Consider the following 6,000-nt stretch of genomic DNA (forward strand, 5'->3'; position numbering starts at 1 on the left):
AGATACTGTGAGGGTAGCTTAAAAAAAAACCAAATACACAAAAATCGCAATAATTTGAACAATGTACCTAACTGCTAAATAGGGCATAGGGACATGACAGGAAACATTTTAACAGAGAATGTGACTGTTTTCTAGCATATATAGAAAACAGATCTAACATATCACAACAGCATGGAGCCATGCTGTTGTGATATGAGGTTAGTCTGCTTTGACATTGTCTTGTTGAAATAAGCTAGGTCTGCCATATATTAGATGTTTGTGTGGCAGCATAAGTTCTCCTAATGCAGTGTTCATAGATACGTAAATAACTGAGCAGAAAAAGGATTGCGCTTTTATCTTTTAACTTTAGCTTGAGTCTATAAAGAGCTTTATAATGTGTTTCACCCACTGAGACACAGGCTCACACAGCAGTGGTGGCAAAGTTATCGTATCAAGCCTAGAGGAACACGAGGAGTTGATACACGTTTAAAAAGTGTGTTGTTAACAAGCTGGATGATCCGTCTCCTCTTCAACCCAGAGGTGCGCTTTCCACTTCACCTCTATTTGGTGTACCAAGAGCATTTAATGGAATTTCAGGACCTTATGTAAATACGTTTTTGTCACTGTATGGAAGATTAAACTTGCACTCATGGATAGAGTGTTTCAGAGCTCATGTATTGATCTTATATTACTGAATTGTCTTTTCTGGCCGGTGCCACATGAGGAGCTGTGGTGGTTAGCACTGTTGCTTTGCAGCAAGAAGGCCCTGGGTTTGAAACCAGGCAGAGACCTTTCTGTGTGGAGTTTACATGTTCCTCCAGGATCTGCAGGAGTTTTTCCCTGGTGTTTTCTCACAGTCCAAAGCTATGCATGGATCAGGTTTACTGGCGATTCTAAAATTCCAAAATGAATGTGAGCATTACGGGCGGCCCATCTGTCTGTATTAGCCCTGCGAAAAACTGGCAGCCTGTTCAGGGTGTATTAGCTCCACATTGTACCTGAACTGGATACGCTGAAGATACATTCACTTGATCTTTTACTGTAAAACTTTAATTGTTGCCACTTGATATGTTGTTTTGGTACTGTTTTCAAATACACATGGATGAAGGTTTTTAATTATTATAAAAACACTGAATTCTGTGATTTACATTTTACATTTGTAACAGGGTTACACATCATGTATATCTTTGAGAGTTATTTATGGCAAACTGTTGGAATTCATTTGGCCACACTTGTTCCGGTGACCATGATTATTCCTGTGCAGTCATGAAACATGATCCACAGTATATTTTTTTTAAGTGAGACACATAAGACGCAAGTTAAGCTGTCCAGGTGAGTATATTTTTGAACTGATGTTATAAAAGAAACCAAAGATGAAGCCAAAGTTTCCCTTTTCAAAACAAAGCTTTCACAGAGTCCTTCTTCCATTAGTAAAATGAACAGCCTTACTTGTGCTTTCTCAGTACCAGTGCTTTAATTTAGCTGTTAAAAACTGGAGTCTACAGCTTTGGGTATTGCCAACAGAGACTTTGCTTACTGACTTCCACTGAGACAGCTTGAGGGGAAAACACAGCAGAGAATCTCTTCCCTTCCACCCGAGGCTACCACCCAACTTTTCCTTCAATCTATTCTACCTACTCTAGTCCTTTTGAAGTCATTTCATAACAGGGCAATTTTCTTGTTAGCGTTTGGCTTTAATTGTGGGTAATTAAGCGTGCTCCAGCAGTATAGAGAGCGTTGTTCGCAGGACTGGGGGGAAATTAACCGTAGTTCAGCTGTGAAATATGGGGTTAAGTGGGAGACGGGGTATGGAGAAGAGAAGCCGAGTAGTGGGGTCAGTGACTCCAAAACAGGGTTCAAATTGTCTAAAAGAAATGCTGCTTTAGGAGCAGAAGAAGATGGCGATGATAGAAAATGAAGCAGGAACACAAATGGATAGTTTTAGTAACATTCAGCAGGGCTGAAGAAGGTAAAGCAGGAAGTGTAAGAGAATAATAATGATGTGAGAGAGGAATTAGTATACACAAGCTGCAAGTTTAAGTTTACGTCTGAACACATGAAAGGAAATAAAAGTGTGTGTTAAGACAGAAACTACATTTCAGCAGCACTTGCATGTCAGAATACATATAAATAGTATAAAGGAGTAAAAGTTGACTTGGGGCATTCAGGGATTTTAAAGTGTTTATATTTAACAAATACCGAAAGTATTCCCGAAAAAGCTTATCAATAGATGAAATTGATGCAAAATTATGGATACTTATACTTTTGTCTGTATATATTTTAGCTGGTGAAGCTTTCAGCATCAAAACTAGACTGAGTATAAGTGATCAACAGTGTTCAGGACAGCCCCCCCCCCAAACAGTAAAATGCATTTCAACAATTGTCAACAAAACAAAGTGTGCACACAGTCAAAACTCTGGATGGCTCTAGCTGTCACCAAGTGGATTATAGACTTCACACAGAGTGACCTTTGATTAAATGCACCACCTTACCCTTTGCATCCGTTAATGCTTTATTTTAACCCCATAACAGCTATAAACATTGATGCAGCCATAAAGCAGATGAGGAATGATTGGAGCCATTGACTGTACTGTCAAATGCTCAGTGGATAGGGACTAACTCTGCTGGGCCCTTTATGAGTGCTTCATCCCCCAGTGGAACTGGCTCCTCTGACTATAATGAACCCGTTAAAGCCTCTATAAATATTGGCTCCCATGCTTAGTGATCGTTTGAATTACCTCGGAAATAGAGCACCGTTTGCAAACAAGTGGCTGGGCGTTGGAGGTGCTGAAGCTAATACTTAATCAATGGAGGGGAACTCTCTTGGAGTGGGCCCTCGCAGAGCCTTGATTCATACTGTGGGTGCGGATATAATGTTGTTTAGAATAAGCACAAAACTACCATATTGATTAACACATTATCAGTGTCAATAGGAAAGGGTTTTTCAGGAAGAAGTAAAAACTGCAGGGGTACTGGGATAGCTGTTGAAAAAAAAAACATGAAAAGACTGCAGTGGGAACTACACACCTTCCTGCCTGCCCCTGAGAGAAATTCAGACTTAACTCTACGGCAGGGTCACTCTCCCATTGTTGGGTGCCGGTGTTACAGATTAGTTGTGAGTCCAGGTTCTACAAGCCTAGGAAATCAAAACATTTCCCAGTTCACAAAAGGAAGGTTTCTCGTGTGATTAAGTGAGATAAGATGGTTTCCGAAGCCTTAAGCGAGGCACCCTGTTACATTTCAAATACTTCAAGGAGTAAAACACTAAGTTATGTGAAAACTTTCATATGAGCAATCTGAAAATATGTTCAAATGAGTTTTTATCTTTCAAAACAAAGTAAACACAAACAATACAGAAATACAACAAGAAAAAGCTTTTTTTTTCTACTTTTAGTCACGCAAAAGTTTTCTCTAATATCTTAACAGGTTTCTTTCTGATTAGCGGCACAGATGTCACTGATAGGCAGCATCTTGGCAACAGCAATGATGCACATTTATGAAAAGTAATAATTAATATGACTCTAAAATGGAATTTGTGCATGTATTCAAGATTAATTGGGGGGGGGGGGGGGGGGGGGAGTTAAAGCTCATGCTTTGTCTTTGGGTTCTGCTCAACGATTTATAGGGAAAACCAATTTTGTCACATCTTAGCAGCAAAAACATATAATCAATTTGGCTGAGATTAAACACTCTCAGCCATTTTCAGGCTGTTTGCACTGATTTTTTTTATTACACTACTTCAGAATATTACCTAAACACTGTAAATTATATATCATCTAACAACAGCAGCAGCAGTCTGGCTCTCTCACGTGTGACTGCACGGCTAACACAGACATGGACGACATTTCTTATTTTCCAAAATAATTCCTGGGTGCTTTATGTCTGTTGGCACAGACATAAATATATGTAAACTCTTCTACATTCTTAGATTAGTATCTGAGAGGATCTGTATGATTAATAATACTGATTGATTAATAATTATGCATTATAGAATACATTATTATTAATCCATAATTACATAGATAAATAAATTGCATGCAGTTGCATAGGCTACTGAGACGTGCACACATGTCGATGTAAATGCATCATTTCGAGTGTATATTTGAAAAGCACCCGAGCCATCAGTGTGATGCTTTTGACCTTGTGTGACGTGAAGTTGAAATCAATGCAAAGGTCAAGCTGACAGTATCCAGACTGCCCTTCAGGCCACTGTGGACCCACAAGCAGGGCAGAGTGTGAGAAACAGTTTTTACACTAAAATTTTCGCAGCGCTTTTCAGTACATTTTTCATTATTCCACATAAAAAAGCCATCACCTTAAATTTATTTAAGGACTGGTCATAAAAATTATCATAATAAAACTGCACATGTTCAGGTTTGGGAATGTGAAAAATTGTTAGATGAAAAAAGGTTATACACGTATAGAGGAAAGGTCCATGTGACCTTGACCTTTTGGCCAACCTTCACTGATTTGTAACTAAAATTAACACAACAAAATGCATGAAAAAGTATTAAAAGTATAAAAATTCCAGCGCTGTATGAATACACAAAGTCAGTCTGATTTCCTGCATCAAAGCAGCAGCTGCAGAGTGACATCAGTGGGACCTCAAAGATTAGAGTCTCATTTCTCTGCTGTCTATGTTTGGGTTGTTCTTCATAATCACAAAAACACGAAAACGCACGACAAAAGCACGAGGATGATGCTGGGATCTTGAACTGTGTGAAATTCCCTTTCATCGCAGCACCCACACACATTACACTTGACATAATCCAAAAGGTAAATATTTTTAAAAGTAATAAGATAGGCGTTTGTGAAGCATAATACACAAAAGAAGGAGCTGCATTTGAATTTTCAGCTGGTAAAATTATTGTGGTTTAGCTTTACGGACATAAACTACTGTTAAATACCCCCGTGTAAACTCTTCTAGAGGTACAGGTTAGCATCTGAGAGGATCTATGTCTTTAGCCACTTTTACAATTAAAATGAATCCATAATTCCATGCATATGCACACTGGAATTAAATGCATGGAGTACTGAGATATGCTTGCAAATGGACACGCTCCATCCTGGCTGAACAAGTTTTTGAAGCGAATATCTTCATTTGCCAAGTTCATGTTTCAGTTCCCCGACAGCTGCTATACTTTCCACCGCACATTTGTTTACCTTCATCCCCTCTCCTTAGCGTCTGAGTCCCCGAAGCCGCTGTAGGATACAAACCCACGAATTCAACGCATAAACACGCTTTCACTTTAAAGCAGGAACCTTTTAGGAGTTGTTGCCGATCTATTTGAGGGGAAAGTACCGCGTACAGCGCGCTGTTCGACAAACTCCGGCGCACAAGCGTACACAGCCTACATCAATCAATTTCTGCAGTAGGTGCGCATGTTTCCCTCGCACTAAAGTGCATTATATTTCTCGTGGGATTCTTATTCCTGACGCTTTTCTCTATTATTAATGCCACTTGTCTGTAACAGAATGGGAAAGTAGGATGCTTACCTTCATCGAAGCACCTTCATTGACTTGTCCGGCAGCTCCTACTTAGGTTGATGGGAATCCTGTCGACGTGCGCAGAGGACTGGTGGTAATCGAGCAATTTAACAGATCGGACAGCGAATCCTTCCTCCTGCATTAAACCACATTGGTGAAGTGTTACACTGGCATGACGTATGAGCGGCAATATGAGTGAATACCGCCCGTAGGGCGTCAGAAAAAAAAATCAAGATGAGCAAACAGCGCGCGGACTATAGCCGGAGAAAAGTTATCCTCGGAGCGGGAAAAACAGTTGACGAGGAAAAAAAGGGACCCCAATCTGCTTGTGTCCCTATTCTGTTATGATATAGTTTATATTAGCAATGTTAGCAAAACATGAAAAGGAAAACAAGGAGAAACGGTCAGAGGTGCGAGGGGAGAGCGCGCGAAAAGGTAGAGATCCGGGCGCTGGGAGGGATGTAAGGATGAGAGCGCAGAAATAGGGGGAAGGTTTAAAAAAAACGAAGGTGCAGAGCCTGAACCTCCACCTCA

General features: G+C 40.1%; 1 protein-coding gene across 1 annotated transcript in view; it reads right to left on the minus strand.

Moving 5' to 3' along the window:
* erfl1 (Ets2 repressor factor like 1) overlaps window positions 1-5,699 on the minus strand; it is a 49,537-nt gene extending 43,838 nt beyond the window's left edge. The window contains exon 1 of the mRNA XM_085290354.1: window positions 5,476-5,699. The gene's annotated coding sequence lies outside the window, so the exon portion shown is untranslated. The remainder of the gene's footprint in view (window positions 1-5,475) is intronic.
* Window positions 5,700-6,000: the final 301 nt, after the last annotated feature.

This window comes from Mchenga conophoros, linkage group LG11, assembly GCF_057382185.1.
Source record: "Mchenga conophoros isolate Kocher_MC1m ecotype Shallow Benthic linkage group LG11, M_conophoros_male_GT1.1, whole genome shotgun sequence".
Classification (NCBI taxonomy): domain Eukaryota; kingdom Metazoa; phylum Chordata; class Actinopteri; order Cichliformes; family Cichlidae; genus Mchenga; species Mchenga conophoros.